We start from the raw sequence: 19,045 nt of genomic DNA, 5'->3' as shown, positions 1-19,045 counted from the left end.
TTTAGTCTGGAGGCAAGCAATTCAGAAGACTCCTTGGACAGATCTAAGTTCCTGATCAGATAACTCAATTCATTCTGGTCTAAACATTCACTATGTGAAGTGTGGAAATCACTGTCGCTGCCTCCACTTTTTGACCTTGTGCGATATCAGACGTGTAAGACTCATCCCCTGAGACCTGGAAAGGTGAAATGGGTACAAGTTCTGAGTCAGAACAGAGTGCATGCTAGGAAAGGAAGTAGATGAATCATTTTGAAATAAAGGTCATTATATACAAAAAAGTAAGTAATTTAAATACATTTGTTTCCCATCCAAATAAGAAAACTTAGTATGACATTCCAATTCTGCAGAGATCTTTTAAAACACAGACTAAAAAATTTTAAATTCAATCATATCTAAGAAACTAGGTCGGTGAAATGGAATTTTCTGAATAAGCACCTCAAATAACCCCATAAATAAACCTGAAAACCAAGATCAAGGGGAAAAAATGTTGGGTTGTGTCATGGTTCTGATCAAATTGGTGTCACCAGAAGAACTGTATGAGGAGATGGAGTTTGTCCAGAGCAATGAGGAAACATGGTTCAAGTAACTATTTCAAACACTGAAAAATGGGGATGTGATTCTCTTTTTCATCATTACGTGCATACATAGATCATTTAGATGCATGCATACTCATTAATGGGAACACTAAGTTAAAAGGTACTCTGTACACATTGACCTTGCCAACCACTCCATATGCTCTCAATGGAAGCTTGGGAATCTAACCATGGACAGACCAACAACGAAAGCTCAACACCTTTTGTTTTAAAATCACAACCACTACTCCTGGCAGATCTCACCCCCCATTTCCCTTTCCTCTAACACTTGTATTCCACATGCAAATAATTGTTTACCTGTATCTATAATTTCATGCCCAAGTTACTGGAGAGGGTTTCTCACAAAACTGCCTTGCCAGATGTTAGATGGCTTTAGGAAGTGACATGCATTAGTAGTGGAAAGATGCAGACTTTTGCAAAGACTACTATTACGTGATACTAGTTAGGACAGATGGGGGTCTTTGGATATCCCACAGAATCTCCAAATGGGGAAAAATGGCACAAATAGAAAGCCCAGAAACAAAGCTACACATGTAATGAAATTTAGCATATAACATCCATTGCATGGTGAGTCAATGCAGGATGAGTCACTTGAAAAATGGCACTGACAAGCAAAAAAGGACATGGACAACGAGTCCACTGATATAAGCTTAAAAAAATGAAAAAGGGGCATAGGGAATTAGCTACTGTATACAAAATTCCTGGGGTGAGGTCCCTGTAGTATGGCAGGGGCCAGACCAAATCTAGGGATACATATAATAGCCAACTAAAAAGTAGAAGGAAGGAAGGAAGGAAGGAAGGGAGGAAGGAAGGAAGGAAGGAAGGAAGAAAGAAAGAAAGAAAGAAAGAAAGAAAGAAAGAAAGAAAGAAAGAAAGAAAGAAAGAAAGGTGTAGTGGGGGACGGGGCACTAACCCACCCAAGGGGAGGGTATTTTTTTATATCTCCACAGGAAAAGAGGGACCAGACTTCAACCCGGTGTTCCAAGATGTGAATGCAATCTGCTTGCATGAAGCAGGGAACCAGTAGAGAGGTCTGAGGGGCTGGCCCCAATCCCAACTGTGTGGACAGCTTCCCCTTCCCCCAGAAGAATTCACTTCAGAGGACAGCACTGAAGCTTCAGTTCAGGGAGAGGAACATGTTTGATCAGAGCAACTGGGAGTAAATGAAAGGGGAGGAAGAAAAGAGTGGAGCACATCCTGGTCCACCAAGCCATGAGGATATTACCCCAGCTCAGAGCAGCCAAAACATAGAGAGGACCATATGGCCATCCCTGCTATGAGACACGACATCCCTCACTGACCCATAGCCCCACAGAGGACAACATCGGAGACACAGTGTGGAAATTGCATCTGATCTGACTCCACCACACCAAGGCAAAACACTAAGGGCGTGCAACACAACAGCAAGGAGAGCAGAACAAGGAAGTCCCCAGGGAATACCAAAAATAGACTTTGGGACCAGGGTGTGGCACCCCATCAGTCTGGACTGGAAAACATTCCTAAAGGTCAGCAAACAGACTTTTTTATAGACTTTTCTTTTTTTTTTTTTTGTCATTGTTTGTGTTGTTGTTGTTTTATTTTGTTGCTCTGTTTTGTTCTGTCTTGCTTTTGTGCATATTATTATCTCTCCAGGTCTATATAGATAAGATAGGCTGGATAAACAATCTGAAGGAGAAAACAATGGGACCAATGGTTCCAGGGACATGGGAGAGGGGGCGATAGGGTAAAGGAAGTGGTGTTAGCAAACCCAGAGACGAGGGAACAACAAGTGATCAAAAAACAGTGGTGAGGAGGGTATAAGAGGCATGGTAGGGCTTGATGACGGGCACTGTAACCGAGAGATATTACTGAAACCCAAATGAAGGCTGAACATGATGATGGGACAAGAGGAAAGTAAAAGGAAATAGAGGAAAGAACTGGGAGGCAAAGGGCATTTATAGAGGTCTAAATACAGGCATGTACATATGTAAATATATCTATATATGATAATGGGGAAATAGATCTATGTGCATATATTTATAGGTTTAGTATTCAGGTAGTAGATGGACAGTGGACCTCCACTCAGGTACTCCCTCAATGCAAGAACAATTTGTTTTATTAAACTAGTACTCCATGATACTCACCTTCCCATCATGATCGCTGAAGACAAAGTGGGTGCATAAGCAAATATGGTGAAGAAAGCCGATGGTGCCTGGCTATCAAAAGATATAGCATCTGGGGTCTTAAAGGCTTGAAGGTAAACAAGTGGCCTTCTAGCTCAGCAGAAACAAAGCTCATATGGAAGAAGCACACCAGCCTGTGTGATCACAAGGTGTAAAAGGGATCAGTTCTCAGGAATCAAAAAATCAAATCATTGTGAATGAGGGGGAGTTCAGAGTGGGGACCCAAATCCCATTTGTAGGCAACTGGACATCCCCTTACGGAAGGGTCATGGGGAGGAGACGAGCCAGTCAGGGTAGCAATGATGAAACATACAACATTCCTCTAGTTCTTAAATGCTTCTTCTCCCCCACTATCATGATCTCAATTCTACCTTACAAGTCTGGCTAGACCAGAGGATGTACTTTAGTACAGATAGGAACTGGAAACATAAGTAATCCGGGACAGATGACCCCTTCAGGACCTGTGGTAAAAGTGGCAATATCTGAAGGATGGAGGGAAGGTGGGTTGGAAAGAGGGAACCGATTACAAGGATCTACATATAAGCCCCTCCTTGGGGGACAGTCAACAGAAAAGTGGGCGAAGGGGGACCTCGGACAGTGTAAGACATGACAAAGTAATAATAATTTATAAATTATCAAGGGTTCATGAGAAAGGGAGGAGTGGGGAGGGAGGGCTAAAAAATGAGGAGCTGATATCAAGGGCTCAAGTAGAAAGCAAATGTTCTGAGAATGATGATGGCAATAAATGTACAAATATGCTTGACACAATGGATGCATGTACGGAGTATGATCAGAGTTGTATGAGCTCCCAATAAAATTATATATATATGAAAAAAAGAAGAAAAATGGGGCTGGGCCAATTGATTACATATAATTTAAAAATGTAATTGGATTCTTCTCTCCATTGTTCACACAAACTGGGAGGAATATAGGAGGTTGGTGACACCAACATTGATGAGGACCTGCGCCTCAATGTGTGCACTGCTTATTAAACAAATTTAAAACCAAATAACTGTCCTTATAGAAAACAATTTGGCATATTCTAGTAAATTTGAATATTTGCATAGTCTATTAGCAGAAAAATCTCTCCCAAATTTCGACTTCTTTGTCTGCCATCCTATTGTGACCAAAGACCTCTTTTGAAAATAGTTTGTAACACCCTCTTTGAAAATTCTTGGGTGAAGCAAAGAGTTGACCTGCTTGGCAGCTACCTGAAAGGTTTGAATCCACCGAGAGGCACTGAGGAAGAAAGTCCTGGCGATCTACTTCTGAAAAATCAGCCATTGAATTCCCTTTGGAACACAGTTATACTCTGCTACCCACACGGTCTCCATGAGTCAGAGTTGATGTGATGGAAACTGCTTTGTAGGTCTATTAGTTTACTGAAACACCTTCTTTGAGATTCTTAAACAAATGCATGTGTAATACAAGTTACCTATACATATAATTTCAAAAACCAAACCAAACCCACTCCTATCAAGTTAATTCTGACACGTGGTGACCCTATAGGGCAGCAGAGAACTGCAACTCTGTTTTTCCAAAACTGTAGCTCTTTGTAGGAGGAGAAAGCCTCATCTTTCTCCCACAGAGCAACAGATGATTTCAAACTGCTGACCTTAAGGTTAGCAGCTCAACAAGTCACCACTATGCCACCAGGGTTCCTACACCCAAGCATCAGCATAAAGCTGAGATCAAGGACCTGCTAAGAAGCCAACTAAATCATGGCATGATTTTGAACAATTGGTGATGTACTACAAAAGATTCAATTTTCACGGTGTTAGGACCATTCTCTCTGTGACATAAGATTTTGGGCACTGAACCCTTCGGAAGAAAATGTAATTTTAGAGTACTGCTGGGCACCACAGTTGATGATATTTATAAGGTCATTTAAAAAGTTAACATGGTATCTTAACTGTGAGTTTGCATGAGGAAATCAATTATGGTAGAGCAAAATTATTTCAATTTGTAAGTGGTTTGTGTTGACTACACTAGGACACATCTTTGTGTCTTATTGCCATGATCACAGCAGTTAGTAAACCAGATTAATACTAGGATGTTGAATCAGCAGCAACTCAATTGCCACTAGTGGAATTGCTGTGGGCAATATGATTTTACAAAACTGACTACCTGGTAGAGAGCTTGTTTAAAAAATTACATGGAGTTTGGTTTTTTAAAAACCCATGTGAAATCTCTGCATAAATATTTTGTGTTTTATGTAAATAGAGTTATTTTCTCAATTGTGATCATCATGAACTAGTTTTTCACCTGAATTTTCAAGAGGACACTCCACAATCACCTAGGACATCAGGATAGGTCTGTGTTTCTCATCATATCATATATATCAGTGTATCTAACTTCTCTTAGATTCGCCAAGAAAATGCCCAGTCAATGTTGTGTACCACCAAGTCCCCCGTGATGAATGACAAACATACCTACAATTTATCCAAGTACCCCCCTAAGAATCACTGCTTTGGGGAGACTCTTAAACATGATCGATCACCAGGAAACATGTTCAAGGATGTTCAGAGTAGCATTGTTGTAAGCAAACGCCCAAATAGCAAGTCAAGAAGAATCAATGTCATTCTTAAAATGGTAGTGAAATGAATCGATATGAACTATCCCAAGGTAGATAAATTTGCAATGCATAATGTGGAATAAAATTAGGAAAGCTGTGCATCTGGGTTGTATCATTTTACCGTACTTATTCAATCTGTATGCTAAACAGATAATCTGAGAAGCTGGGCTATAGGAAGAACACGGCATCAGGATTACAGAAAGGCTTTTTAACAACATGCAATATGCATATGACAACCTTGTTTGCTGAAAGCAAGAAAGACTTGGAAGCACTGCTAATTAAGCTCGAGGATGGTAGCCGTCTCTATGAATTAGTACACAAGGTAAAGAAAGCCCAAATCATCACAATTGGACCAAGAGGTAACATTAGAAAAAACAGAGAGAAAAGATTGAAGTTGTCCAGGATTTCGTCTTGCTTGAATTCACAGTCAATGCTCATGGAAGCAGCAGTCAAGGAATCAAAGGATACATTAAATACACCTGCTGCACAAGACCTTCCAAATGTTGAAGAGCAAGGATAGCACTTTGAGGACTAAGGTACATCTGACTCAAGAGGTGAGATGTTCAATTATTTCAGATGCATGTAAAAGTTGCACACTGAGTAAGGAAGACAAAAGGAGAATTGATGCATTTAAATTATGGCGTTGGAGGAGAATATCGAACATACTAGAGACTGCCAAAACCTCTGTCTTGGAAGCAATACAGCCAGAATGTGCCATAGAAGAAAGGATGGGGCGACTTAATTTCGTGGGCATTGAATACATTATCAGCAGAGAAGAGTCCCTGGAAAAGAAAATCATGCTTGATAAAGTAGAAGGACAGTGAAAAAGAGGAAGACCTTCCATGAGATGGATTTAGACAGTGGTTGCAACAATGGGCTCAGACACAGGAAAAATTGTGAGGATGGCCCCAGTCTGAGCAATGTTTCAGTGTTGGACAGGGGGTCCCTTCCCTGTGAGTCACAACTGACTCAATAGCAACAGTAACAGTATTAGATAAGAAGGGAAGTTAAAGAAAGACACATACAATATAATACCATTCATCAAGTGTTTGGAAAAAATGTGAAACAATACTAAGCATTATTATGTGTTGCTATTTGTTGCTGCTGAGCCAGCCCCAAGTCCTGGTGACCCCAAAGCTGAGGGCTTTCCAACACTAGGTCTCATCTTCCAGCATTTATGGGACAATGTTCTGTTGGGACAATTCATGTTTTCATTGACTGATTTCTATAAATAGTTCATATATTTGTGGTATAGCTTCCAGCATCACAATTCACAAGAAAACTTAGTCCAACAAATTGACTGAAGTGTAGAAGATATACTACTTAATGTTATATATAGAGACATGTAATTAACAGACATTCATGATGGCCAATAAACATATGAGAAAATATTCCCAATCATTAGCCATTAGAGAAATACAAAGTAAAACAACAATGAGACACCACCTAACACCCTCAAAGATAGCCCAATTCAAAAAATCAGAAAGCAACAAGTGTTGGAGGGGCTATGGGGAAACAGGAACTCTCATCCATTGGTGGTGGACCTGTAGGTATGTACAGCCACTATAGAAATCGATCTGGCAATATCTAAAACAGATGGAAATCGAGCTACCATACGACCCAGCAACACCCCTACTGGCATATACACAGAAGAGGCAAGAAACAAAGTACAACCAGAAATCTGTGTTCCAATGTTCATCATGGCACAGTTCACAATAGCAAAGATTTGGAAATAACCCAAATTTCCATCAACTGACAAATGGATTAAAAAACTGTGGTACTAAGATAGAGTACTACCCATTGCTAAAAAACAGTGATGAGTGTGTATGAAGCATATCGCCACATGGGAAGAACTGGAGGAAATTATGCTAAGCCAAGTAAGCCAAGCACAAAAGGAGAAGTACAACATGAGTACCCTGAGGTAAGCAAAAGGGGAATGGGGGCAAATCTACTGTATACAAACATTCCTGGGGTGAGGACCAGGTAGTACGACAGGGGCCAGACAAGATCCAGGGATACATGTGGTAGCCAACTAAAAAGGAGGAGGAAAGGGAAGAAAAAAAAAGAAAGAAAAGGAAGTGGTGTTAACAAACCCAGGGACAAGGGAACAACAAGTGATCCAAATCGGTGGTGAGGAGGGTGTAGGAGCCCTGGTAGGGCATGATCAAGGGTATTGTAACTGAAAGGAATTACTGAAAGTCAAGTGAAGGCTGAGTGTGATAGAGGGATAAGAGGAAAGTAAAAGGAAATAGAGGAAAGAGGTAGGAGGCAAAAGGACATTAATAGAGATCTAAATAAATACATTTACATATGTAAATATATTTATATATGATGATAGGGACTAGATCTATTTGCATATATTTATAGGTTTAGTATTCAGGTAGCAGATGGATATTGCACCTCCACTCAAGTACTCCCTCAATGCAAAACACTTTGTTCTATCAAACTGACATTCCATGATGTTCAGCTTCCCAACATGATCACTGAAGACAAAGCGGGTGCATAAGCAAATATGGTGAAGAAAGCTAATGGAGCCCGGCTATCAAAAGATATAGGGTCTAGGGTCTTAAAGACTTGAAGGTAAACAAGCGGCCATCTAGCTCAGCAGCAACAAAGCCCACATGGAAGAAGCACACCAGCCTGTGTGATCAGGAGGTGTCAAAGGGTTGAGGTGTCAGGCATCAAAGAACAAAGTATCAAATCATTGTGAATGAGGAGGAGTGCAGATTGGGGACCCAATGCCCATCTGTAGGCAACTTGACATCCCCTTACAGAAAGGTTACAGGGAGGAGATGAGCCAGTCAGGGTGCAGTGTAGCAACGATGAAACATGCAACTTTCCTCTAGTTCCTAAATGCTTCCTCCTCTTTCCCCCTCACTATCATGATTGCAATTCTACCTTACAGATCTGGCTAGCTCAGAGCATGTACACTGGTACAGATAGAAACTGGAAACAGGAAATCCAGGACAGATGATCCCTTCAGGACCAGTGCTGAGAGTGGTGATGCCTAGAGGGTGGAGGGAGGGTAGGGTGGAGAGGGGGAACTGATTACAAGGATCTACATATAACCTCATCCCTGGGAAATGGACAACAGAAAAGTGGGCAAAGGGTGACATCAGACTGTGTAAGATAGGACAAAATACTAATAATTTATAAATTATCAAGAGTTCATGAGGCAGGGGGAACAGGAAGGGAGGAGCAAAAAAGGAGGAGCTGATACCAAGGGCTCAAGCACAAAGCAAATGTTTTGAGAATGATGATGGCAACAAATATACAAATGTGCTTGACACAGTGGATGTATGTATGGATTGTGAGAAGAGTTGTATGAGCCCCCAATAAAATAATTAAATAATAAATAAAATTATTTTTTAAATATTAAAAAGAAAAAGACATTCATGGGCATAATAAGAAGCAAATTCAAGAATAACCTTCAAACATAAGAAGGTTGCTTCTGAAGGAAGGGGAGTAATAAGAGAATGCGATCAGAGAAGAATGTGCTGGGATGCAAGCTTCATTAAAATGATTTATAACATAAACTGGGCGACAGGAACGTCAGTGCTCAATCAATCCTTTCTTACATCACTCCGGATGTGTAAAACATTCCTAAAACCAAACCAAATCAAAACAAAACTCCTGCGGGCTCTCCTGGTTCAATTACCAACTCTGAACTATTGACCGAATCATTGAAGTCTTTTAGATGTTAGTTTGCTTTTCTGTAAAATGGGAATCAATATGGAAATACCTGAAGACACTGCCAGATACTGGAATGGCAGAATACATTTAAAGTTCTTAGCATATTGCTGAGGAGGAACAACCTCTGTGTAATGTCTGATCTCTTGTCAAAACATATCTATCAGCCCTTAATGGAAACCCTGAATAAAGGGTGCACTCTAGTTGTCTGGCGAAAGTGTCTCTGTTGTCCAAAATCCAGTTCATAAGAATACATCTGTACAGAGAGGTGCCGGAAGGACATGCGCTTCATCTGTTCTCGAGAGATGGCAAATTATGCCTTTGGACCAAACGGCACCATTGGAGAGAGTGCCATTCTGACTATTGTCAAATTTACTTGACGGGGTTGAACTTTGCTGTTGTGATACTGGCTAGCATTGAGGGATGCTTTAAGAAGCAACTGAGCTAACTTTTCTCTTGAATTTTTTTGCTGGAAGGGAGGCCAGGATCATTTCTCTGAATAAAAAAAAATGTAAAATGTGTTTTCTTTATGAAGACCCAAGGGGAAGATTTTTCTCAGCTCAGCAAGATGAAAAGCTTAGTCAACGGACTCGTCTTTATGTGGTAAGCACGATGGATCTTTTAGCTGAACATATTTCCCTACCTACTTCAGTGTCTCCAGGAAACTCAGAGACCAATTGGTGACTCATCTCTATAAAAATCACTGGATATAACCTGAATTTGCTCAATGATCAAATATTTCTAGATTGTTCCAAGAAAAAATTTCTTCTCTGGCTTTTTAAATATTGTTAGTGGTTTTTTCTTTCCTATTCTTTATTTTTATTGCTCACATTATTATTTTATTTTTCAGTTTCATTTTAATTTTGTTTATTATTTGTGTCAAGTCTCCCAATTTAGGACGTGCAGAAGGAGTGGACGCAGACAATAGCCGTGCATTACCAGGAAGTGGGGGAGGGGGGTTGGAGAACAGGGGATGAGGGGGGTCACTAGAGCTGATTGTGATAGTGTATGCATTACTCTTTTAGAAGTGGTTACACTTATGAAAGTGTATGATATGTGAATGTTATATCAAGAAAACTATTAAAAAGAAAAAAAGGAAACCAAACTTGACCTATGATTACTGTGGTTGAAGGGGGAAGAATGTTTGCTGAGGGGACATTGAGCTCACTTCAATGAAGAATGTTTGCTGAGGGGACATTGAGCTCACTTCAATGAAGAATGTTTGCTGAGGAGACATTGAGCTCACTTCAATGAAGAATGTTTGCTGAGGGGACATTGAGCTCACTTCAATGAAGAATGTTTGCTGAGGAGACATTGAGCTCATTTTAATGATGGTGGAACAATTTGGAGAGGGATAACAATTATGGTTGTACAACACAAAGAGTATAATCAATGGCAATAAGTTATATGTACAAAGTTGTTGAATTGGTGAATGCTTTGTTGTGTATATTTTTGCCAAAATTGAAAAACAATTACATGGATAGTAATGAGCATGATGAAAAAGAAAATGTTCTAGAATTGATTGTGGTAAAGATTGTATAATTTTTCTTGATATGGTTGAACTATTGAATTGTATGATATGTGGAAGAAGGGCCAGTAGAACTGCTTTAAAAAGAGTAAACCTGGGAAAATAATGAAACAAACAAAAATCACTGGGCATATATTCTTGAGAGGTAGATGGAATTTCCCCTGAATTGTTTTATAAACATACAATCTCTTTGTCCTAACATTTTCAATGACCTAATTTTTCCATGCACTTTTGGAAGCTGTCTGTGTTAGTCTGGGTACTTCAGAGAAACAAATCCACAGAAACTCATGTATAAGAGAGGAGTTGTATATAAAGGGTAAGTGCACATCAAGAAAACATCCCAACCCAGTGCTGCCCAAGCCCACAAGTCCAACATTAACCCATAGGTCTGACACCAATCCACAAAGCCCTCCTCCATCTCACAAAACACACACTATGACACCAACAGCAGGAGGAAAGCCGAATCAATGAATGTGGAAACATCTCAGCACTGGCAGGGGTCTCCACACAGCTGCTCCAGCACCCAGGGCTGCATCAGGGTAGGTCTATGTGGCTTCTCCTCAGGGATGTCTTGCAGGAAGTGAGCCTTGCCAGCTGAAGCAGGGAACTGGCTAAGGCAGATAGCTGCACCCTGGTCCGACCATCAGAAACAAGAGACCCGAGAACTAGGAAGGTGAGGCTCATTGAGCCATTTATCCCTCCACCCTTCAATTAACTCCACATGTGTTTATCAGACAGGTTGGCACAATAAACTTTACCTAACTCAATTCACCCCTAGCCAACTTGGAACATGTACATCATTCTTTAGCCCCACAATTGCAATTAAGTAACACCTACACCTTAATCCTATAATCCTGTGAGTATGTTCCCCCACTTATGAAAGTTTTTAAGCCAACAACTCATGCCTTTGCCCCCCCTCCCCCACAAATTTTGGGTATCCAATTTATATACTGTCCTCTTACATCAACCCAGTGCTCTGAGGAGACAAACATTTTTCAACATGAAGAAATCTTCATTCCAGTTGGAACGTTGTCAAGTCTGCATCCATAAGCAAAGCCAAACCTGGTTGGAAGAGGAAAAGATTATGCTTATGGATACTTTGTTGTATTCCTAAGCATATTAATGAATACATAATCATTTAATGAATATTTATCTAAATCAGTGAGTGAAGATTTATTTCATTCATTGATTTGTTGGCTAATCTTTCATTAAATATCTGTCCACATGATTGAAGATGGAGGACTCTCAGGTGTATTATGCTGCGTGAAAGAAGCCAGGATCAAATAGCTACATAGTTTTATTCCAGTTATCTGACATTCTTGCAAAGGCACAAGTATAGGGACATAAAAGAGATCAATAATTGTCAAGGTGTTTATGCCTAAAAGGGAACATCTTTCTTTATCTTCTGTAAATATTGTGTAGGTATTTCATATTTATTTACAAGTAAAGCAACTTCATACAAACCTAAAACAATAAATACTCTGTATGTTTTCTGTCTTTCTTCCCTTTACCTGCAGTAAACAAGGCAGATTATGATTGACATTATTTTCCTCTGTGAAGGAAGGCAAAGCCTCATGCAGAATCCTTCAATAGAACACACTAACTTCCTACTACTAACTTTTAGGTCTGATATGACATAAAACTCTTTGCCATCGTAGCCCAACCAAGCCATGCCTATCCTAAGTACCATATCATTTGGTAGCAGAAAAACAAATATATCTGTCCTGGAGAAAGTACAGCCAGAATACTTGTTAGAAGTGAGGATGGAAGTAAGACTTTGTCTCACGCATGTTGGACACCGTGGATGTTGGAGAGGCCAGTCTCTGGAAACAGACATCATTCTTGGTAAAGTAGAGGGTCAGTAAAAAGAAGACCACTATAAGATGGATCGACACAGTGACTGCAGCAATGAGCTCAAACATAACAATTGCTGAGGATGGCACAGGATTGGTCAGTGCTTCCTTCTGTCATATGGAGGGTCACCATGAGTTAGAGCTGACTCCATGGCTCCCAAGGATAACAACAAATGCAGAGAAGTGTGGCGGTCTGCTTCTGTAAAAATTTATATCCTTAGAAACTCTATGGGGCAGTTTTACTCTGTCACTGTGAGTCAGGATTGACTTGAAGGCAATGGGTTCAGTTGGCTTTTGGAAGTGCAAGCATACTACTTAGAAGGAGTTAATATAAATACAGGCATGTACATATGTAAATAAATTTATATCTGATGATGGGTAAATAGGTTTATGTGCATATATTTATAGGTTTAGTATTCAGGTAGCAGATGGACAGTGAGCCTCCATTCAAGTACTCCTCAATGAAAGAGTACTTTGTTCTATTAAACTGGCATTCCATGATGCTCACTTTACTGACATGATCACTGAAGACAAAGTGGGTGCTTAAGAAAATGTGGTGAAGAAAGCTGATGGTAATGCATAAGAAAATGTGATGAAGAAAGCTGATGGTACCCGGCTATCAAAAGATATAGCAGCTGGCGTCTTAAAGGTAAACAAGTAGCCATCTAGCTTAGTGGCAACAAAGCCCACATGGAAGAAGCAAACCAGCCTGTGTGATCATGAGGTGTCAAAGGGATCAGGTGTCAGGCATCAAAGAACAAAAAAAATCAAATCATTCTGAATGAGGGGAAGTGCAGAGTGTGGACCCAAAGCCCATCTGTAGACAACTGGACATCCCCTTACAGACGGGTCATGGGGAGGAGATGAGCCAGTCAGGGTAACAATAATGAAACATACAACTTTCCTATAGTTCTTAAATACGTCCTCCCCCACCCCCCACTATCATGATCCCAATTCTACCTTATAAGTCTGGCTAGACCAGATGATGTACACTGGTACAGATAGAAACTGGAAACACAGGAATCCAGGACAGATGAACCCTTCAGGACCAGTGGTGAGAGTGGCAATACCAGGAGGGTGGAGGGAAGGTGGGGTAGAAAGGTGAAACCAATTACAAGGATCTACATATAACCCCCTCCCTGGGAGACAAACAACAGAAAAGTGGGTGGAGGGAGATGTCATACAGTGTAAGACATGACAAAATAATAATTTATAAATTATCAAGGGTTCATGAGGGAGGGGAGACAGGGAGCGAGAGGGAAATGAGGAGCTGATACCAAGGACTCAAGTAGAAAGCAAATGTTCTGAAAACAGTGAGGGCAATAAATGTGCAAATATGCTTGACACAATGGATGGATTTATGGATTGTGATAAGAATTGTATAACCCCCCAATAAAATGATTAAAAATAAAAGAAGGAGGAGTTAATATATTTTCAGAACACTGTGTTTTAGTTTTTCCTATTTTGTATCAGGCCTCTGGTCACAGGCCACCACTAACCCATTTGCCACTTAGGAGAATTAATTCTAACCCATGATGACCCACATGTTAGCGAGTAGAACTTTGCTCCATACGGGTTTTTTGGCTGTAGTTTTTATGGTAGGTGATTACTAAGGCCTTTTTCCCCATAGTTAAACTAGGTTTACTAGTAGTTATAGATGCAAACAACACAACAGGGGGACCCTATGTGCAACAGAACAAAACACTGCCTGGTCCTGCACCGTCCTCATAATTGTTATTATGAGCAGGCTCATCATTGCAATGTGTCAATCCATCTTGTCGAGAGGCGTTCATCTTTTTTTCTGCCCTTCTCCATTATACACAGATGAAGAGATATGCACCAATATAAGGCTGGAAGGAAAAATGCAGAAGGTGCAAAGGGAATAAGATGAGGGAACTAATATAGATGGATAGAAGGGAGCCCAGTACAGTTCATTTTGAACTTTTACCCTGAAGACCAAAGGAAACGGACATGTTAGCCAACTTGGAATGGAGTGGAACTTGCTAGACCAAGGCCTGTGCTCTGGTCTTGAAGTGGGAGATTGTGCGGCCTTTGATTAAAGAAAGCTTGCCCTAGAAAGAGTGGTACTAACGTGGCCTGGGAAAGTAGGTAGGGACTAGGTCACACAGGGCCCAGAGTCCACTCTGAGGATTTAAAATATGTTAAGAGCATTGGAAAGCCATGGAATTAAGTCAATTCATAGTCAATATTTTGGAGCAATAACCAAGCTGAAACTTTGTGGGGACAAAATAATAAACACTGAAATCCTCTTTAAGAGAAAGTAATATTTAAAACTTATCAACATATACTTCCCTTGCATTTTATGAATACTATTTAAATAGCACTTGTCACTTGATGTCAATACAGTATCTCTTGTGTCTCCTCTGGTAGACCAAGAAATCATTGAGAAACCAATGACCACATTTTACAAATTATTGCATTCCCAGGGTTAAAGCATAAAAGCTAAAATCCACTGCCTTTTGGTTGATTCCATCCATAGGGACCCTACATAGGGGTGCTGAGGCTGTACACCTTTACAGGAGCAGATAGCTGCATCTTGCTCCAGCGCAGCAGCTGGTAGTTTGAACTGCCAACCTTGCTCTTAGCAGTCCAGTGCTCACCCAACAATATCACCAGGGTTCCTTGGATTGAAGCAGATTAATTTTTTTAAGGTTGCCATCAAGTTCAGTCTGACTCATGGTGACTGTGTATTGCCGAGTAGAATGGCTCCATAGTATTTTCTTAGCTTTAATATTTATGAAGCAGTTTTGAAGGAAAAGTCTGGTTGTATCTCTTCCAAGAGTTCCTCCTCCTCCTTTTTAATCATTTTATTGGGGGCTCAGACAGCTCTTATCACAATCCATGCATTCATCCATTGTGCCAAGACATTCCACAGACAGTCCATGATATATTCAAAATTATTTTCCAACAACTATAATGGAAGCATCAATCCTCTAATCTTCTTTATGCATTGGCCAGCTTTCACATGCATATGAGGCAACTAAGAATACCATGACTTAGGTCAGGTGCACCCTAATCCTCCAAGTGATATATTTGTTTTGTTAGCACTTGAAAAAAAAAAGAGGTCTTTAAGCAGATTTTCCCAATGCAGTACATCATTTGTCTTCTTGACTACTGCTTTAATGGGCATTGATTACGGACACAAGTTAAATGCAATTCTTTTTAACTCCAATCTTTTGTTTTTCATTATCCTGCGTATTGGTCACTGTGAGAATTGTTTTAAAGATTATGTATCATCCACATTGAAGTCTATATTCTTTGATATTTACCAGTTAGTGCATCCATTCCTCTTTGCTTTCAGAAAACAAGGTTGTGGCATCCGAAGCTGTTTATAAGCCATCTTGAAATCCTGATATGCTGCTCTTCTTCCTAGAGTCTGATTAGTTGCTCAGCAAATATATTTAGTAAGAATGGTGAAAGAATATAGCACTGATGTATACCTTTCCTGATTCTAAACCCCAGAGTCTTTTGTTCTGTTTTATCCACTGTTTCTTAGTCCAAGGTCAGGTTCCACATGAGCACAATTAAATACTCTGGATTTCCCATTTTTCTCCATGCTTTTGGTATTTTTTTTAATGATCCACACAATTGAATGATTTTGCATAGTCCATAAATCTCAAGTAAACGTCTTTCTGGAACTTTCTGCCTCAGTCAAGGTCCCTCTGAGGTCACCAATGATACCATCATTCCACTTCCTATTCTGAATCCAGTTTGGATTTCTGGCAGCTCTCTGTGAAATGCATTACTGCAACTGTTTTTTAATTATCTCCAGCAAAAATTTACTTGCATGTGATATGAATGAAATTGTTTGGTAATTTCCACATTCTGTTGGATCACCTTTCTTTGTAATAGACACAAATCTGGATTCTTCCACTCAGTTAGCCAGGTAGCTCTCTTCCAAATTTCTAAGCACAGGTGAATGACTGCTCCCAGCATTGTATCCATTTGTTGAAACACTTCAGTTGACATCCAATCAATTCCTGGAGCCTTGTTGTTTCTCACTAACACCGTCAGTGAATCTTGCACCTCTTCATACAATATCATTAGTTCTTGGTCATACACTAATGCTTAAGCATCACCCAATTCTTATTGGTACAATGACTCTGTACATTCCATTCATCTTCTGTTGATGCTTTCTCCGTCCTTCCACTCCATGTACCTACAGAGTCCTTCAATATTTCAATTTAGGCTTGAATTTTTTCTTCAGTTCATTCACTTGAGAAGTGCTGAGATTGTCCTCCTTTGGTTTTTAACCCCTGATCTTTGCACATTTCATTAATATGTTTTACTTTGTCTTTTTGAGCTGCCTTTGAAGTCTTCTGGTAGGTTCTTTTATGCCATCATTTCTTCCATTCACTTTAGCCGCTCTGTCCAAGAAAAAGCTTCAGGGTCTCTTCTGACATATATTTGGGCCTTTTCTTTCTTTCCTGTCTTTTTAATGACCTTTAGTTTCTTTGTGGCTTACGTTCTTAATGTCATTCCAGAACTCACGTGGTCATGTGCCAAATTTATTCTTTACATGGTCTCTAAATTCAGGTGACATGTATTCAATGTTGTACTTTGGTTCTTTTTTTACTTCTTTTAATTTTTTCATCTTCAAGTTGAACTTGAGCTTATAATGTTAGTAGCGAGTGCAAATAGCTTGTGCTACCTATGGACCTTCAGAAACATAGTTTTTCAACAAATCTGTTTAATTAAAATGCATTGAACAAAATTTTAAGCATGGAAATACTTAGTATGCCAAAGTCAACTTCATATACAAATTCCATTTTGCATCTAAACTTATTTTTGCACTGAGGCTGGAAGCCATCAGAAGTGAAAGATCTAAAGTTATAGCTACATCTACCTAAAAGTTAAAACTACCCTTTTCAGAACTGTCGCAAATAGATCCTAACAAGAATTACTCTTAGGATCTTCTGGCATAGTTCCAGCAACGTGGAGCAAAACAAAAGACAACATGGAGATAAAATTGCAGGTTACAGAGGATTATTTTTGGAATTTGTTCAAAAGCCAAGAAAAACACAGCAAGCCCAAGAGAACATCCAACTACTGACAGAATTTCCCCCCAATAGATTAAGAGGGTGTTGGAAATGGCAGTGCCAGCTCAATGGGAGGGAATAAGTCAAGTCAAGCTTTGGGAAAGGGAAAGATGCATGGAACTGTGACTAAATTTTCCAGAGAACCTGGAAAATTCTCAAACTCAAAAGTCCTGGGGTAGAAATAGCAGCTGAGAGGAGTCCTGGGGAGAGTAATCAGCCTTACCACTACCGTCTGTGTACCATATTGTGGTGACCTGTGTGTCTGTGAGGCTGAAAGCTAGGCCACCAGTATTTCAAATATCAGCAGGGTCACGTGGGTGTTTCTGAAAGGTCACAGCCATGAATGAAAGCCTTTTTGAGAAGTTCCACCAGGAAATATACAATGTCACCATGGTATTGACTCCAGGGTAATTGGTTGGGTTTGGTTTGGTACCTTGGAGGACGAAATGCCTTTCTGCCAGGTTGACTAAAACTTTTAAAAGCAACAACAATCTCATTGCCATTGAGTTGATGCTGACTCTTAATGACTCTACAGGTCAAGGTAGAACTGTCACTGTGAGTTTCTGAGACTGTAGCTCATTCCAGGAGTAGAAAGCCCCTTCTTTCTCTAGAAGAGTTCCTGGTGATTTTTGAACTATTGACCTTGCAGTTAGCAGCCCAACTCATAAGCACCAGGGCTCTAAGGCACTAGGAACATCTTTGTTATAGAGAACACTCTGGTCCATTTCATAGGATTCACTCATTTCTCTCCCTGCTGCAAAATCCAAGAGAGGATCTCTTTTGGATTTTTACTATGAGGAAGGGGTAAAAGTCCTGGAGATGAAACCCAAGAAAGTGTGTCTGCCAGTGAGTCCCCAGCACCGTCCCTCAGATGTCAGTGGTCCTTAGGCGTTTTTCCCTCTCACACTCATCCTCACTCAATCTCCAGCAAGTCATGAGAACTGTCGTCTGAGCAAACGATTAAAAAATCAAATCACAATTGAAATCTACAGGCTGTATTTGAACAGTGGTGACATACTGGGTTACATGTTGTCCTGATAACTGTAAGGTCAGCCGTTCAAAGCCACCAGCTGCTCCTCAGGAAACAAAGATAGATTTGTAATCCCAGAAACCTACAGGGGCAGTTCTGTTCTGTCATATGGGGTCACTGAGTCAGGACTGAATCAATGGCAGCAACTTTTGAGTGCCAAACCCCAAACCAAACATACTGCCAGCAGTGGATTGTGACTCTGAGCAAGCCTATACAGGATGTTATTTTAGATTGTACATGTTTGTTTGTTTTTTAGGTAAGCAAAAATGCTGTTGGATAGTCTTTAAAAAAATCATTTTATTGGGAGCTCATACAACTCTTATCACGATCCACACATACATCCATTGTGTCAAGCACATTTGTACATTTGTTGCCATCATCATTCTCAAAACATTTGCTTTCTACTTGAGCCCTTGGTATCAGCTCCTCATTTTTGCCCCTCCCTCCCTGCTAGAGCAGGTGACCTATTTTTCCTTTGGAACAGCTGGTGGGTTTGAACTGTCGACCCTGTGGTTAACAGCCCAAGGCCTAACCCACAGTGCCACCAGGGCTCT

The sequence above is a fragment of the Tenrec ecaudatus genome, chromosome 10, assembly GCF_050624435.1.
Source record: "Tenrec ecaudatus isolate mTenEca1 chromosome 10, mTenEca1.hap1, whole genome shotgun sequence".
Lineage (NCBI taxonomy): Eukaryota > Metazoa > Chordata > Mammalia > Afrosoricida > Tenrecidae > Tenrec > Tenrec ecaudatus.
The sequence above is the reverse complement of the archived record's forward strand: the minus strand, read 5'-3'. Positions refer to the sequence as shown.